This window comes from Mesoplodon densirostris, chromosome 2, assembly GCF_025265405.1.
Source record: "Mesoplodon densirostris isolate mMesDen1 chromosome 2, mMesDen1 primary haplotype, whole genome shotgun sequence".
NCBI classification, from domain to species: domain Eukaryota; kingdom Metazoa; phylum Chordata; class Mammalia; order Artiodactyla; family Ziphiidae; genus Mesoplodon; species Mesoplodon densirostris.
In genome coordinates this window covers 49,685,042-49,702,818 of record NC_082662.1, presented here as the reverse complement: position 1 = coordinate 49,702,818, position 17,777 = coordinate 49,685,042, and the positions used below count along the sequence as shown (strand labels likewise).

The 17,777-nt window shown below is 45.5% G+C and overlaps 1 protein-coding gene across 2 annotated transcripts in view; it reads left to right on the top strand.

Annotated features, from left to right (window-relative positions):
* Nucleotides 1–17,777, top strand: part of DAB1 (DAB adaptor protein 1) — a 439,870-nt gene that overhangs the window by 342,228 nt on the left and 79,865 nt on the right. The gene's annotated exons all lie outside the window — the stretch shown is intronic.

The following is a 17,777-nucleotide window of genomic DNA, read 5'->3' as shown; positions in this document are numbered from 1 at the left end:
GCTCTATCATCCCTGCCTTCTTGGGGCCAGGTTCTAGCTGGAGAAACAGACAAGAAAAATCTAGAATTATAATACAATATGGTAAGGGCTGATAGATAAAGGGAGGTTATGGGAGCCCAGAAAGAGGGACACCAATCCTAGCTTCGGGGGAAGTTGAACAGGGCCTTGGTGGATGAGTAGGAGTTTTATTTGTTCTATGAATGTTTATCGATCAGTTACTGTATGCCAGGTTCTAGGCACTGTGGATATAGTGGTAAGCAAGACAGGCAAGACAATATATAAAGACATAAATTAGGGAACAAGTTAATTTCAGAGTAGTATTATGAAACCCACAAAAAAGGGTGGCATGGTAGGGTTGAACTGAAAGGGGCAACTTTAACTGGGGTGGTCAGGGAGGCTCCTGTGAGGAGGTGACCTATGAACTGAGTTAACCAGGGCCCGTGGACTTCAAGGCCCTGGGGAGACATGAAAAATGCAGCTCTCAGGGTAGACAGGGGTGTGGAGCAGAAACGTACAGGCTTAATGCTATGTCACATATTGCTGGGACACTTCAATTTTCTTTTGCTGGATGTTTTCTTTAATGTCCTTTGCTTGAAATAGGGAGTTTAAGTTTATCTTCTGCAGTGGAGGTACCCATTATTGGACTTGCGTGCGTTTATTTTAGGCATTTCAGAAAGCAGTACTCTGAGAAGAGCCAGGAGAGAATGAACAGTAAGCTTTTAAGCAAAGAAGTTGAAGTAGGCTATTGGTGTGCTTTGTGGATTTGGAAAACCCACAGGCTCTGCTGTTAGAAAGGCCTGGGTGTAAAGCCCAGCTCCACTGCCTTTCCAGCTGGCTGATCTTGGGCAAAGGACGACCTCTCTTTGCTTCAGTTTCCTCATCAATTAACTGGAGACAATAATAACATCTCTCCCATAGGCTGGTTATGAAGCTGAAATAAGACAGCGCCTAAAAGTTCTTAGCATGGCAAGTGGCAGGAAGAAAACACTCAGTCAATAGTATCAGCTGTGATTGGTATGATTACTATCATTCTCATCTTCATCTTTATTGTCATCATCACCACCATATTTATTGTGTTAGGGGGCATTATTCCTCCCTGTCTCTGCAGTGATTTTTTGTGTGTGTGTGTGTGTGGTATGCAGGCCTCTCATTGCCGTGGCCTTTCCCGTTGCGGAGCACAGGCTCCGGACGCACAGGCTCAGCGGCCATGGCTCACGGGCCCAGCCGCTCCGCGGCATGTGGGATCCTCCCGGACCGGGGCACGAACCCACGTCCCCTGCATCGGCAGGTGGACTCTCAACCACTGCGCCACCAGGGAAGCCCCTCTGCAGTGATTTTTTATGAGGGCTTTGCTTTCATTTATTTCACAGATTACATTAGACTCCTATCCCTGGTATATCAAGTTCCAAATTCTCCTCCTGGCAACTGAGGCCCTCTTTTATTTGTTTTTGACCAGAGTAGTTCCACCTCGCCTCCCACTGTTATTAACCCTACTCTCATTACTCACATCCCAGGGTTTTCTCCTCCTAATCAACCTCCATACTTTTATTCAAGCAGGTTTCCACCCAGCTTTGAATGTCCTCTTTCTTGACTGTAATAAAATATGCTGAGACTCTGCTCTGTGCCAGCCATCAGGGTGGATACTTGACATATATGATCTCATTTATCCTCACCTCTAAAATGCAACTGAGACTAGGAGAGAGAAATTTCCTGCCAAATCCAGGCTGCTAGGAAGTAGTGGACAAACACGTGATAACTCTGCACTTGCAAGACAGGACTGGGGACCTACTTCCTCCATCTCTCTGGTCCAGGGTAAGGTATCCCCAGCCTCAGGGGCCTCAGTCCATGTTGTTCCAAGTAGGAAGACAGAACCAAGGGCAGGCAAACCAAGGCCAGACGGACAAACCAGCTGTCTAAAGAGACCAAGACTCTTGCGTCAGTGAGTCCCACTCACTCTGAAGAGCCACTGGAGGTTAATGCTGAATTTTCTCAGCTCTAGATGGAATCCTGTCCTGTGTCCTTGCCTTGCTGAAACATTCAGGGTAAACTCAGTGCATGGGTACAGGAGTTTCCTCAGAGCCAACCTAGTCAGCTCAGCCTGAGGGAGAGTGAACTTTAGTATATGGAGAAATTATAAGGCAGTCTTGGAAAGCTGTAGCCAAAGAAGGGCTTTTAACAGAAAGCCACTGATCGGTGAAAATCAAGGAGAATCAGGTAGGTAGGATGAAGAGCACGAATAATGCAAGGCACGCGATGAAGGCAATTAAGGCTGTCAACAATGTTAGCCAGGGTGGTTGGAAGGTACTTTTCTGTGGTATAGAAGGAGGGCAGGGCTACTTTCCCAGAAACTAAATCCACCATGCTCTCTCTCCCGACTTACACCCAGCCTGGCTTTGTGGGAATTTGCATCCAGTGATCCTGGTGTGATATGGGCACAAGAGACAGGATTGCGCACAGGCAGCGATGAGGTCCTTCAGGGACCTGATCAAGGAGAGCGACCCACAGGAGACACTCTGTGATACCAGTTTCCTAATAATTTTAGGAGACATATCAAATTGATCAAAATGAAATCCTGCCCATCCTAAAGAAGTGACTATGTAGTGGAAATCTAGGATGGGACTGGCCGATTCCAGCAGGACGGCATCCAAAATCCTCCCTTCTCCTCCTACGTATAACCCCTCTGACCTCAGGCCCTCTGACCTTTGTAGACAGGCAGCTGAGAAGGTACATCTAAAAAACAAATCTCCATGTATGCAGGTGAAAGGAACAAAGAGATTTGGATTTTGCTGCTAGAATTGCTCAGGCTCAGGAGGAAGGAAGGATGCTGTAAAGGTTTGCAAGCTGAGGTTGGGCTCTGTTCCTCCTTTGAAAGTAGCTGCTGAAAGTAGAAGAGACACAGACAACCAAAGCTGCCCTGCTGTGTGCCTGCCTGAGAGCAGAGACTCCATAAATATTACTGAAGGGGTGAAAAAGTAATGAACAAGTGAAAGAAACTATACTCAAATGGAAAAAAAAGGAAAACTCAAAGTTTTGAAGATGTCATCTAGATTCTTAGCAGTTTGAAGATGTCATCTAGATTCTTAGCAGTTGAGTCCACCTGACATTCTGAGCCCTCTCCTAGGTTCTTACAGAAATCATCTCATTTAACTCACAAGTTTATGATGTGAAGTTTATTAGTCCCCATTTTGCAGATCAAGAAACTGAGGCACCCAGAGGCGAAATTATTGCCTAAGGTCATACTGGTTATTGGAAGACTGGGATTCACTCACCAGGGTCCATTGATTGCATGCTTGTTATGAGCCTGATAATGTGTTTTATATGCAATATCCATTTTATTTCTCATAGTCACCCTGCAAGGAAGGTGTTTTACTATCCCCATTTTGTTGATGAGGAAACTAAGGCCAGGTCTCCCACTGTAAGTTAGATAAGGAGAGATTGCTCCAGTGCTGGCACAAAATGATTTCAAGGCCTGGATCCCAGGCGTGAGTCTAGAACTGGGTCCACTGAGCATGAGATGTATGTTGTTTCTGTGCTAAGAAGCCTCAGAGCCAACAAGGGACAACACCTTTTGAGCAGTGTGAGGTGCCCAGACTCTGAATCTTGGGCATGCCGCCATGCTGCAAAGAGGGAGGCGATGGGGATCCACCTACCTCTCCCTGAACCTCTGTCTTGCTTATGTCATCTGTGCTACTTACCAGCTCTGGAATCAGCCAGAGAAAGAACAGCCTGGACACAGCCATGCACTGGCAGAGTGGCTATGAGCACCTAGTTCTGTCTGTCTGGCATGATCTCCTCACACCTTGTACCTGTTTTTCCTCTCCTTCTGGGAATGACATGAGTGAAGCCCCCTCCACTCCCTCTCAGTCATCCGTCACTCCTTTCCTGAACCAGAAACGGACTACTTCATTTTATGTTTGGGAAAGGGAAGCCTCAGAGGGATTTTTTTTTTTTTTTAAGGTTAGGAAACTAAATCGTATGGTTTCTAAATGCTTGTCTTTAGTCTCAGAATGCAGGTACTTAGGGCTTAACCCCTATACAGGTCAAAGGCATCTCCCATGGGATCCCCGTCAGTCACCCTGTACTTCCCCCTCAGGGCACCTGGCACAGCACATTGCTGTTGCTCATGCATGGCTTCCCACTAGACCTTGAACTCAGGAGGAGCAGGGGCAATGTCTGCTTCCACGTTGTGTCCCTACCTTCCAGGGCAGTGCTTGAAACATAGCAATTGCAAAATGAATAATTCTGTTGAATGAACAAAGTCATATATACAGTGGTGATGACTCATGTGGCCCTGAGAGTGTGTCCTTACAATGGTGTGGTACCCTCCAGGAGGTACACTTCCTTATTCTAGGCCAGGATAGAGAGACTCAGCCCAGTTCCTTTTCTGCATCTAATCCCACGTTTCAGAAAGAGAAGAATGCCAGTGAGAGTCTTCATGATACATCCGAAAGAGTCAGATAGGCCTCGGTTCAAACCCTAACTCTTCCACTTCCTAACTGGGGAGTGTTGGGCCAGTTACAGGATGCTCTCAACTGGGGGAGGGCTTCCCACAATAAGAGCAGGTACATATTCAAAAAGAAACAAGAAGACAAGAATCAAAGCAAATAAAAACCTAATACTTCTATAATGTTCACTAGATGCAAGACACTCTTTTGAGTGTATTGAATATTACACCCTACTTAATCATCACAGCTCCTTGAGGTGGAGGAACTATCTGGAGGCTCATTTTATAGATGAGCAAACTCAGACACAGAGGGCATACATGTTTACCCAAGGTCACACAGCTAGTAGGTGGCAGAGCCAAGATTTGAACCCGGCAGCCTTGTCCCAGTGCCCATGTTCCTAACCTCTGCACTTACTGTTTCTATCAAGATGATACAGAAGGAGCTTGGATGTAGGATTCAGAAGGTCTTCAAGGGTGCTGACTTCAGATCTGCTGCTTACTAAATGTGACTTGGGGCAGATTACTTAACCTCTCTGGGCTATGTAATGTCCTCATTATATCATGAGGGTAACAAAACAAGATAATGAATGAGATAATATATTAGGTGGAGCTTTGAAAGTTATAAAGCTCTTAGCCCTTCTAAGTATGAAGTAATATTAACTATTAGATGTCAGAGAGCTTTGAATGAGGGCTTCCCTGGTGGCGCAGTGGTTGAGAGTTCACCTGCCGATGCAGGGGACACGGGTTCGTGCCCCGGTCCGGGAGGATCCCACATGCCACAGAGCGGCTGGGCCCCTGAGCCATGGTCGCTGAGCCTGTGCATCCGGTGCCTGTGCTCCACAATGGGAGAGGCCACAACAGTGAGAGGCCCGCGTACCGCAAAAAAAAAAAAAAAAAAAGAGCTTTGAATGATGAAATGAGGTGCTTGCCTTATATGCTTTGGATCTGTAAAAACAATGGGGACTTTTTTTTTTTCAAAACAGGGCAGAATGGAGGTGGGGAGGGAGGGAGGGTGGGTGAACCGATGGATGGATGGATGGATGGATGGATGGATGGATGGATGGACGGAGAGAGAGTTTATCAGTATGTTAGAAGACATACTTCAAGTAGAGGACACTTAACAAAGGAAATGTGTAAGAAGCAGCATATTATCATGGTCTTGGATTTGGGGATTAGACAGTTGGAGTGGGCTGGGTGTCCAATCCCAGGACTTCCACCTTCTAGCTGTTTGAACCTAAGCCTGCAACTTCACCTCTCTGAGCCTCAGTGTCCTTCTCTGTCAAATAAGTGCTAATAAAACCTTCCTCATTGGCTTGTCATGAAAATTAAATTTGATCCTATAAGAAAAGTGTCAGGCTGGTAGGAGGTGCTCCAAAACATACCCCCGTTTCCCACTGGCTGAGCCCCTTGCTGTTTCCTCTCACATCCACACGATGCGAAATTTCTAGATGGCTACTTTTTGGAATTAATTTCCTAAAGTGGGGAGAGGGCATTCAGGAAAAACACTCTATTTTCATTCCTTTGCTTACCTGCTGCAGGTCCAACTGGTGGGGGAAACATTCCCTTCAGCAGGGGTCTTTGTTCTGTGGCAATTAAAGGCGTCTCGCTAATCCTTCTGCTTCCCAGATGTTTTTGGAGCTATATTTTTAGCTCATCTCTTTTATATGCCTCACTTGAAAGACATCTTATTATTCATTTCAAAACTTGACAACTCCTATCCCTTTGTCCCCTCATTCTATTCTGATACACAAAGGAAGAACGAAATGTAGCAGTCTCAAGCCAAGTTTTGCTTCTGCTCAGTTGAGACCAGAGGTGTTAAGGGTTTCTTCTGGCCGACTCTGCTCTGGACCCACTCAGCTGGGTGTCAGCTGGGTGTCACAGGTGCTCATTCCCATCCTCATCTGCCTCGTGTTATAAGATATGCAATTATATGCTGTGTGTAGGTGCACTCAAGGGTCCCACCCGTGCTCCTGTGCAGACACAAGCCAGGGGTGGCCTCGCAGTTCTGGGACCAGTCTGAAAAGCATGTAGGAGTGAATAACAGAGACAGGATGAGCATTTCAACCTTAAGTCATTTAGTCAACAAATACTTATTAAGCATTGACTGTGCACCAGGATTTGTGCTAGGCGAGGGCGTATATTTTGCATAAACAGAGAAGACATTCCCTCACGAGATACACTTTGAATGACTTTGAAGTAACAGTGGCAGATTTATTAAGCCCTTATGGTGCTCTGGGCTCAACATGCCTGCGTGTGTGCATGTGTGTGTGTGACTCATACAGTTCTCATAACAAGCCTCAGAGGTAGAGATGGTTATACCCAGGATCCAGGTGAAAAAGCCAGGTCACAGAAAGGGTTAGTGCCTAGCTCGGGGGTTACAGCTCGTGAATAGAAAGGCCCTGTCTTGATCTCTGGCTCCAGAGCCTGGGCTCTTCACTACTTAGTTATACGCTCCCTGTTCTCCACCCAGAATGCCTCCCGCTCCAGGGCCATAATAAACTGAGATCATGGATAACTGCACTTAGCCCAGGGTCTGGGCTTTGTACTGCAGGTGGAGATTGTCATCGCCTGTATGGTGTCAAAGAGAAACCCAGCTGGACGTGACAGTAGTGAAAACAGATTTTATTCAGGAACTCCTGACAGTAGGGGGAAGAATTGAGCTTCTTTCCAATTTGTGCCGCTGTGCCTCGGGTTTGAAGGGGAGAATGAGGGAACCGGAGGGATGATGAGTGGGGACTGTATAGAGTCAGGGAGCAAAACGTTACAAAAAACAGGAAATGGGGGTTAGCCCATGTGAAATTCATGTGGGTTTGATAACTGGCGCTTATCCAGGCTTGGGCTCCAGCCTCCCACAGAGACTGGGAGACCAGTCCTATCTCCAGGTGTTGGCTGGGACAAACAATAAATTCTTTTGGAAGCCTTGAGTTATCTTAGGCAGGGACTTGGGGGGGTGCTAGGGCCGTTCAGGATGTGGCCTTGAGCTGTCAGAAACGATGTTAGTGTTTTGCTCAAGTCTTTAGTGGCCAAGGTTGAGGTCTAGTCGAGCAGAGGGCTCAGAGGAGCCTGGCTAGAGCTTGGGCAAGGAGTCTCTGTCACTAGTTCATTCTGCTTTCCATTGCTGGTCTACTGGATCCTTGCACCAGTTCTGCTCTGGGCAAGTCACTGCTGTTCTTATTCTCATGCAGATTCACGAATGGACAGTCAGACAGGTTACAGATAGGTGCACAGATAACAGGTCATTGCAAGTCAGAAGAGCAAGTGTTTTGAGCACAGGGACAGCAGCCAAGAGGTACAGGGAGCACAGAGGCGGGTAGCTAACCAAGCTGGGGACGGGAACCTGTCAGGAGTCCCGGCACCAGCACCAGTTCTTCAGTGGCTCATACCTGGGACCGCAGTAGAATCCTCAAAGCGACATGACAGGCCTCCACATTTTGGCCCCGCCGGCCTCTGTCTCCTTCAGACCACACTGGGAGGTTGCTCTGGGAAGAGTGCACAGAAGGGCCAGGCAGATGACCTCATACCCACAGCCCCTGACCCCTCAACCCCAGAGCCCCAGAGCCCCTTAGAATTCCCTGAATCCACCTGTTTGGCTCTGGCATGTGCATATGATGCTCCCCTCTCCTGCCTTTTTTTTTCCCGGACGCGCAGGCTCCGGACGCAGAGGCTCAGCAGCCATGGCTCACGGGCCCAGCCGCTCCGCCGCATGTGGGATCTTCCCAGACTGGGGCACGAACCCATGTCCCCTGCATCGGCAGGCGGACTCTCAACCACTGCGCCACCAGGGAAGCCCCTGCCTTATCTTTTGCTAGCCAGCTCTTTGGCCTCCTTTGACTGGCAGCCTGCCCAGTGGGACTAACTGCCCCTACTGGTAGGTCTCGGCATCTGCAGATCTTGGCGTCGCTAAGAAGGTGCCACACCTGCTTGCGACTGTCTGGGCCCAGGCTGTGCCCTCCAGACCGTGTGCTTGGGGAGGGCAGGGGCGCCACGTGCCTTTCATGTGCCCTGTGCCGCCACAGCAGCTACCTCGCAGCAGGCCTTCAGCCGCTGTCTGTGATGTGAGAATCCAGGCTGTTGAGCTCTTGCCCGGTGTGCTTCCTGGCCCTCCCAGATCCCCCATCGCTTACATCCGCCAGCATCTCCCGAATGGGCACCCCAATGCCTGGTACAGTCTGCAACTTCCCCAAGGTCAAAGGAAATGGTGGAGCCTAGGAATGTTCCAGACCCATCTGACCCTGGCACACAGACCGTGCTTATGCATGGACTTCACCAGGAAGCAACACAGAGCCTCATGCTGTGAGGTTGGGAGCATATCCAGTTGTCTCCAAAAACTACCAGTGCAGCCAGTGAAACAAAGTGGTGCCCTGCCATCATCACTGCCTCTACCAGCACTGCCATCCAGGGTTTTTTTTTTTTTTATAAGACAGAACCCCTGTCATCTGTGGATTGTGGATTGTGGGCGGGGAGCAGGGGTGGATGAAGGTAGGATCCATCTTCATCTCACAGACATTTTTGCCAGACTGTCCCCAAATCAGAGAGTCTTATGCTTTTACAGCCCAGGGCAGAAGCCCAGTCTGCAGTCTGGCCAGGGCCCTCGGGGCCTCCTCTCCAGCAGGACAGGCCGGTTCACCTGTGAGCCTCCTTCCCGGATACTTCGGCTGTGCATCCCCTTGGCTCCCATCCTGATGGCTCCCAGCAGGGAGGGGCTGCTCAGCTTCCTGTCCTTCCCCAGCCAGAGGATGGACTCCCTTTGCAGCCTGCTGAAAGGGTCAACTGCACTCAGATTAACAGCAGAGTCAAGTAGAAAGCTGCTGACAATTTCAACCACCCCAGTTTTTTAACCTGGCCTTCAAAAGCCTGCATCCCCTGGCCCTGGCCTATCTTCTCACACTGCCACTCTCTGTGAGCATTGTATGAGCTAATCATCCCAAATGGATTGCAGTTCCCTATCTATAACATGCCATTTGATAGCATCACATCTCTTTGGTATCCCTCTAGATGGAGCATCTTTTTTTTTTGAGGTACGCAGGCCTCTCACTGTTGTGGCCTCTCCCATTGTGGAGCACAGGCTCTGGACGTGCAGGCTCAGCAGCCATGGCTCACGGGCCCAGCCGCTCCGTGGCATGTGGGATCTTCCCGGACCAGGGCACAAACCCATGTCCCTTGCATTGGCAGGCGGACTCTCAACCACTGCACCACCAGGGAAGCCCATGGAACATCTTTTTTTAAATTTTGAATTTAATTTTTATTTTATATTGGAGTATAGTTGATTTACAATGTTGTGTTCATTTCAGGTATACAGCAAAGTGATTCAGTTATACATATACATATATCCATTCTTTTTCAGATTCTTTTCCCACATGGGTTATTACAGAATATTGAGTAGAGTTCCCTGTGCTATACGGTAGGCCCTTGTTGATTATTTTATATATAGTAGTGTGTATATGTTAATCGCAAACTCTAAAGACAAATATCATGTGATATCACTTATATGTGGACTCTGAAAAAACGATACAAATGAACTTATTTACAAAACAGAAACAGACTCACAGACCTCGAAAACAAACTTATGATACCGAAGGGGAAAGGTGGCAGGGGGAGGATAAATTAGGATCCTGGATGGAACATCTTCATCCCTACCAACCATAGGAGCACTAATTTTTACCTAGTCAACTCCTACTAATCTAGTCCATTCAGGCCTTCATTCCTACCCTGTTCTTCCCTTTATTATGGCATGAATGCAATATTCTTTTATTCAGTCAGCAGATTGTGACTGAGCCCCTACAAAGTGTCAGCCACTGCCTGCGTTAGGTGCTGGGGATGCAGTGGTGACCAGGGCCTGCCACGGGGACTGCTTCCCTGGTCTTCACAGACTAATAGAAGATACAGATATTAACCAGGTGGTCATGCCCATGAAGGGATAATTACAGACTGTGGTATGTGTTAGAAAGAAATGGAATGGGTTTATTTTTTTTTTTAATTTTTTTTGCGGTATGCGGGACTCTCTGTTGTGGCCTCTCCCGTTGCGGAGCACAGGCTCTGGACGCGCAGGCTCAACGGCCATGGCTCACGGGCCCAGCCACACCACGGCATGTGGGACCTTCCCAGACCGGGGCACGAACCCGTGTCCCCTGCATCGGCAGATGGACTCTCAACCACTGCGCCACCAGGGAAGCCCAGGGAATGGGTTTCTTTGAAAACATTAAAGAAAGGCACCGAACGCCCTGTCTCCCCAGAGACTATGAGCTCCCCGAGGGCAAGGATCCTGCCCTCGTATTCCCAGCACAGTGCCTGCCATGGAGTTTCTGAGTCCAGGGAGATGCTCCGTTACTGGAACTGAGTCATGGAAATAAGTTGGAGCTGGGCCAGCAGGTATTTGGGGCAGGAAGCACAAAGTGACTGAGCCAGGCCTCCATACAGCTGTCCTCAGTTGAGTGCTGTTCTCTGTGGGCCTGGCACAGAGATAGATGGCGGGAGGAGGGGATGAAGGGATAAGAGAGCAAAGGGCTGGGCGGAACCTGAAGATCACTGCCCTTCAGGAGGCACCCCGATGCGATAAAATGGGCGTGACGTTTGCTGCCATCACGCCGGCTTTTGGCACCAGCTCTGATCTTCACCGCTGACTGAACATTGATTGGGCAAGTTGCTTAAGCCCTCTGAGCCTCAGTTTCTCATCTCTAACTGGAAAATGATAGGGCCGAGGGTTAGAATTTCTTAGTTCGTGTCAATTTTGCCCTCTGAAACCCAAAGGTGAGATATAGGAGATGACTGCAGGATCGCGTTTGGTGTATTTTCAACAAAAAAGGCAATTTTGTGCTGATTTCTTTTCCTGACAGTTCATTTTCCAAGGCAACAGCCTAACAAATCATGGGGCCAATTAGTGTAAGAGAAACAATTGATCCTGGTACTCAGAGAGCTCAGCCCACCACCTCAGTGGTTTGGTGGTGTTTATTTGGGGAAACGCTGTGCAGCACTAAATGGGAAATAATTGGATAGACACTGTTATAAATTGCACGGCACTGAACCACGCTCGGCTTCTGATTCAAGTAGCAAGGTCTGGCAGTAATAGGAAAACCAAAGGCTTTGCTATCCTGCCTTGAAAAGCAGAGCAAAGCTGGCAGGGGCCCATCTTGCCCCTCATTTTACAGATAGGAAAATTGAGTCTCAATGAGGGAGCGGAGATGGGGCTAGATACCTAAGATTTTGTTGTTTCACTACTGCATTCTCTGGCAAACTCCTCAAAGGGATCTGGAGATAAAATAAGGAGGTTGCTGTATTGCTTTCCTGGGGCTGCCATAACAAATTACCACAACGGAGAGGTTTAAATGGAAATTTATTGTCTCGTAAAGGCTAGAAATCTGAGATCCAAGTTTTGCAGGATTGACCTCTTCTGACCACTGTGAGAGGGGATCTGCACCAGGCCTCTCTCCTGGTTTCTGGTGGTTTGTTGGCAGTCTTGGGTGTTCCTTGGCTTTTAGACACATCATCTGGATCTCTGCCTTCATGTTCACAAGGCATTCAGTCCATGTGTCTGTGTCCACATTTCCCCTTTTCATAAGGACACTAGTCATACTGGATTAGAGGCACACCCTATTCTAGCATGCCATAATTTTAACTAATTACCTCAGTAATGACACTATTTCCAAATAAGATTGCATTCTGAAGTCCTTAAGTTTTAGGACTATAGTTGACCCTTGAACAACATGGGTCTGAACTGCACGGGTCCACTTATATGCAGATTTTTTCAATAAATACATACTACAGTACAGTTTATGGTTGGTGAATCCACAGATGCAGAACTGCAGATACAGAGGGCTGACTGTTAAGTTATACATGGATTTTTCTACCACACAGGGGTAGGGGGGGAAGTCGGGGGTTGGTGCCCCTATTCCACACTTTGTTTAAGGGTCAACTGTATTTCCAAATAAGGTCACATCCTAAAGTCCTGAGGTTTGGGACTTCAACCTATGAATTTTGGGAGGCTACAATTCAACATGTAATGATCACAAACAATTTAGAGAACAGAATCTTTGAACTGGAGAGGAAGAATCATTTATTAAGCATCACTAGGTACCAGGCAGGGTACCAGGGTCTTACTTAGTTTCCCTCCAAAAGAATGAAGTTACAGATGAGGACCCTAAGGTTCAGAGAAGCTGGGTAATTTGCCCAAGTTGACACAAGTAGTATGAATAGATTTGGATTTCAAGTGCTGACCTGTGTCTATCCAAAGTCATGTGTTTCTTCAGCATCCAAGTGTCTTGTTAAAACAGATCTTAGAAGCCATATTCACCACTACCGCCACCTACTATCCACCTCAATTTATAAATGAAGACACCAACCTCCTCACTCCTAATCCAGCATTCTTCCCATTGGCTGCATTTTAGTCACATCACTTTCTTGTAAGTTTCTGTCTGGCATGCAAGACTTCTTTGTGACCAAGACAGAGGTTAATTTCAAACTGGTTACAACACAAAAAGTAATTTTCCATTAAATATAATGACCTCGTTTCTGCAGTGACTTGTGGCAAAACATGCTGTTTCATTTCCATTCATTCACACTCATTTACCTACTTGCTATAATAATTTTACACCATAAGCTGAAATGTTGAAATCATTGGTTACATTACTGAACACCTACAATGGTTATTAGGATTCTTCATGCAGAAGGAGACAGAAATAAAAACAAGAATTTTAGGAGAATGAGAGTAGAGGCAGTTGAAGTACATTCAAAGCTGTATTCAAGTGCACAGAGGCTGCCTGGGGTCTGGAGCCAGCCATACCTGGCAGCAATCCAGGGTCTACCTTATCAGCAATATGATCTGGTTTGAGTTCTTCAACCTCTCTGTGTCTCACTTACATCAGGAGTAAAAGGAGGGGAAGTAATATGTAAGGTTGTCAGGTGAGTGAAATAAATGAGGATTACATATGTAGAGTATCCGGCACGATGGCTAGCACATAGTGGTCATTCTCTGGATAGTACCCTTTTAAAAAATATAATGAAAATTAAATCTGAATCCTTATGCATATTTGTAGAATATTCCAAGTTTGGGGTATTTTTTTCCCCAGAGTTTCAGAAGTATAAAATTGTTTCCATATTTATTCAACCTGAACTTTTTAAAATGTTGTTGAAAATAGAACCACAACTGGCTGATGTTTATTTATGCTGGCCTTGGGAAAGCAAGAAGGAACAAAGAAAACTGGCCGCACTATACTGAGCTCTTCTAAACGTGCTGAACAACCCGTTGTGTTTTGGACCAGTGGTTGCCTGAGGTGGACTTGATAAAGGCCTTTTGTCTGCAGCCTACTTTCAGTTAAGTCATTGAAGTGTTCGGTGCCTTGGTCTCTCCTGTTCTCAGAGAGAGGAAAAGGGAATGGGAGATAGAGAAAGGAGCATGCTAAGATTTAATTTTTTTCTTTAATGTATTACCATGAAAATGTTCAAAGAAACAAAATTTCACCTTTCGCCATATTTGCTTTCTCTGACTCTCTTTCTCTTTAGATAGGTTAAGAGATCAATAGATCAATAGATATCTAGATAATAAATAGCTGCATTAGGTGTGCTCATTGCCCCTGGGGTTTCATTGCTTCTAGTCCCTTTCTACAAACAGTGCTAATAATATAGTTTTTAAATGATGAGTTCATATTGATAATTCCAATTCAAATTTACAATTATTGGCTTATTTCTTAACTTTTACATGTAGATCTCATTTTTCTTTGGCTGAAAAGCTTGCTTTCTAATAAGAATGTATTTATATATTCTTTTATCCTAACATATACCCAAAGCAATTTCAAAATTGCAATTCCAATACAAATGACTGCTAACAATAAACCAGGCATAGACTTGAGTGTCAGTGAGATTTTCTGAAATCTCATGTTAGCCTGATATTCCCTGGGTAAGTCACTTCTTTCTGAGCCTTTTTCCTCCTGTCTAAGATAGGGATAATGGTGATCACTGTATTGTTCAGAAATTCTTTGGTTGCAAGTAATAAAAAATTCAGTTCAGTCTTAAGCAATGGAAGGAATTCACTGATTATATAACTGAAAACTACAAGGTTAAATTTCTCAGGATAGTGGGATCCAGATTGTTAGATGATATCATAAAGTTTAAAGCTCTCTCTTTCAACTCTTTTCTCTTTCCTGGTGACCCGATTTCCCAGAAGACTTTCTTACCACCCTCTGGTTATTCCAAGACTGTTATCCTGTGAGTTCTAAGGAAGTCCTGACCTGAGGGAACCATGCTTGGTAATTGAACACTATGTTACATAGTCATTAGATCTTTGTTTTTCTCCAAGATTAAATCAAAGCCTTTATTAAACATCCCTCCTTCAAACCACCTGCATTTAAACCTATATCCCTCTCCCGACTTTCGAACTGGTAGGGCTGTGCATGTGTCTTTGTCACCTGACGGGTCAGCTCCAGTTGGGTCGCACAATGCTGAAAAGCCACACCCAGACACACCACACGGGGCAGACCTCCACGGTTCTGTGCCCCCTCAGGATCTAGGCAGAGGTTGGCAGCACTGTGCCTGGAATCAGAGCTCGAGCACAGGAGACCAGGAAGCAGAAGTCTGAGCCTCCTTGTTCCAGACCTAGCCATGCAGAGCAGATAAGCTGCACTTGGCTACCACTGGATGAGGGTCACGCATGTGTTTTTTCTTCTCGTCTCTGAAGAAAAGGGTGAGAGATGGAGCAGGCAATTTTCAGTTGTGTGTGGTTTTGATATAAGGCTTTGGCTGTGGTCTGTTGATAAATTAAAATACTTTCTGGGAACGCCGTCTCAGTTGTCTGGGAAAAGATTCAAAGTATTCAGAGCCTACTGTCTACCAGATACCCTGCTAGACACATTAAGTGATCTTCTTCACATTCCCATTGTACAGATGAAGAAACTGAGGTTCAGTGAGGTAAGGTGACTTGCACATGGCGACAAAGCTGAGATCTAAATCCTTCCATCACACGACATGCCTTTTGGAAATTGGGACAGGACAACACAATATACAAACTACTCTGAGTGTAAAACAAAAGAGGAACCCCCTGACTTACACATATACACGTATTGCTGGCTTTTGAGAGCTCAGACCACATCTTCTTTATTTCAGTATTTCCAGGGCCTGGTGTATCCGAGCACCGAAGGGCTTTTAGGCATGAATGTGAATTGAATGAGAGAGAGGACAGCTAGTCCAGCTCGCCACCAACTGTGATTATGCTGTAGCACATCCTCGGACATGGGATGTAGAATTTTGATTGAACCCCAGTGTTAGGAAATTGGTGCTTCACACAGAAGCTCGTTTCCTATTGAAGGTGGTTTTTATTTCTCCTGAGCAGAAATCTGCTTCCTTGTCACTTTGGTGATTGCTAATTGATTCAGCACACCTGGCTCCACTTTGCCTGTTAGACAAATTTAAGCCTAAATCATAGGTCTGGAATGCTCTCAGCTAGTACAACTAGTTCATCTCCCTATTTTTAGGCAAGAACTTTACTCACATGGTTCCAGAGCTGTGTGTTTATAACATATGTTTAGAGAGTTACTAAGAAGAAGCTGCCTTTTATAGCTGTTGTCTTGTTATAAAGTTTCAAAAGAAGTGTTAAGAGCAAAAAAGGACATGAGTATTTACTGAAGCCAACCTCCTTATTTTAACAGCTGAGGAAAGGAAGTGTTACAGAAACAGAAGTAGAGCCAGTAGGGTTGGGGGGAGGGGGTTCGAGGACAGACTTGGACTCAAGATTTTACTGACAGATTCATTCATTCAAGTTATTCATTTAAAAATAGGTACTGAAAAGTCATTAGAGACAGAACATAGGATGTGGCTTCCAGGGACCGGAAGAAGGGGAATGAGGAGTTAGTGTTTAATGGTACAGATGGTCACTTGGGGAAGATGAAGAAGTTCTGGGAATGAATGGTGGTGATGGTTGCAGAGCAGTGTAAATGTACTTAATGCCACAGAACCATACACTTAATAATGGTTAAAATTGTAATTCAAGTTGGGTATATTTTCCCACAATAAAAATATATATGTACTAAATCCTTACTATATGTCAGGCACTATACTTGATATTCAGGATAAGATGAGAAAAAAAAGATATTGTTGTGAACACACTGGAGCCGATGTGTTTTTTTTTTGTTTTTTTTTTTTTTTTTGCGGTACACAGGCCTCTCACTGTTGTGGCCTCTCCCGTTGCGGAGCACAGGCTCCGGACGCGCAGGCTCAGCGGCCACGGCTCACGGGCCCAGCCGCTCCACGGCATGTGGGATCCTCCCGGACCGGGGCACAAGCCCACGTCCCCTGCGTCGGCAGGCGGACTCTCAACCACTGCGCCACCAGGGGAGCCCGGAGCTGATGTTTTATATATATATATATATATAAAATATATATTTTATGTGAGCAAAAAGTGAGCAAAAAGTCCAGTTTTTAAAATCACTAATAAGTTCACCATTCAAGGGAGAACTCTTGTTAAGATTTTATTGGATGTTTTTCCAGACTTTTTATACACATACATATATGGATAATCATACTTTTTTCAAAAACAGAATCATATTGAACACACTGTTTTGTAATATGCTTTTATTTTTTCATTCAGTACCATGTTGTGAATATATTTCCACAGCAAAAAATACATACATTCCCAAGATGATTTTCAGTTAGCTGCATATTATTTCATCTTATAGCAAAATGCAGTTACTTCAACCAATCAGTTAATGCTCAACATTTCAGACATTTCTAATTTTTCACTATTCTAATAGCACCGCAGGGACTATCTTGTATCCAAGTCTTTGCCCACATCTTACATTATTTGCAGATAATTGAATCCCTACAAGAAGAATCATAATTCAAAGTTTGTGCATATCATTAAGGCCTTGAAACATACAACCAGTCTGCCCTCCAGAAAAGTTGCAACAAATCACACTCCAACAAATAACAAAAATAACCATGATGGCCAACATTTACATAGCCCTTACAATATGTGCCTTGCACTGCTCCAAGCCCTTTATATATACCAGACTAAGTCATCCATCTTCCTAACAGGACCATGAAGAGAGGCACTGTTGGTCCCATTGTACAAATAGAAAACCAATAGCCCAAGAAAGTATGTTTCCCCATACTTTTGCCAACACTGGGTATTATCTCATTTTTTTCATTCTGGTGGCGAAAAGTGGCATCTCAATTGTATCTGATATATTTTATATGAATCAATTTAATATTTCCAACAACTTTTTGGATTCTGTATCATTCTTCATATTATACAGAAAGAGAAGCCTCAGAAAGTTCATGGGACATGCCCAAAGCTACACATCCAGTCAGTGATACAGATTTGAATCGTGTTCTCTCTGGCTCCAGAGTT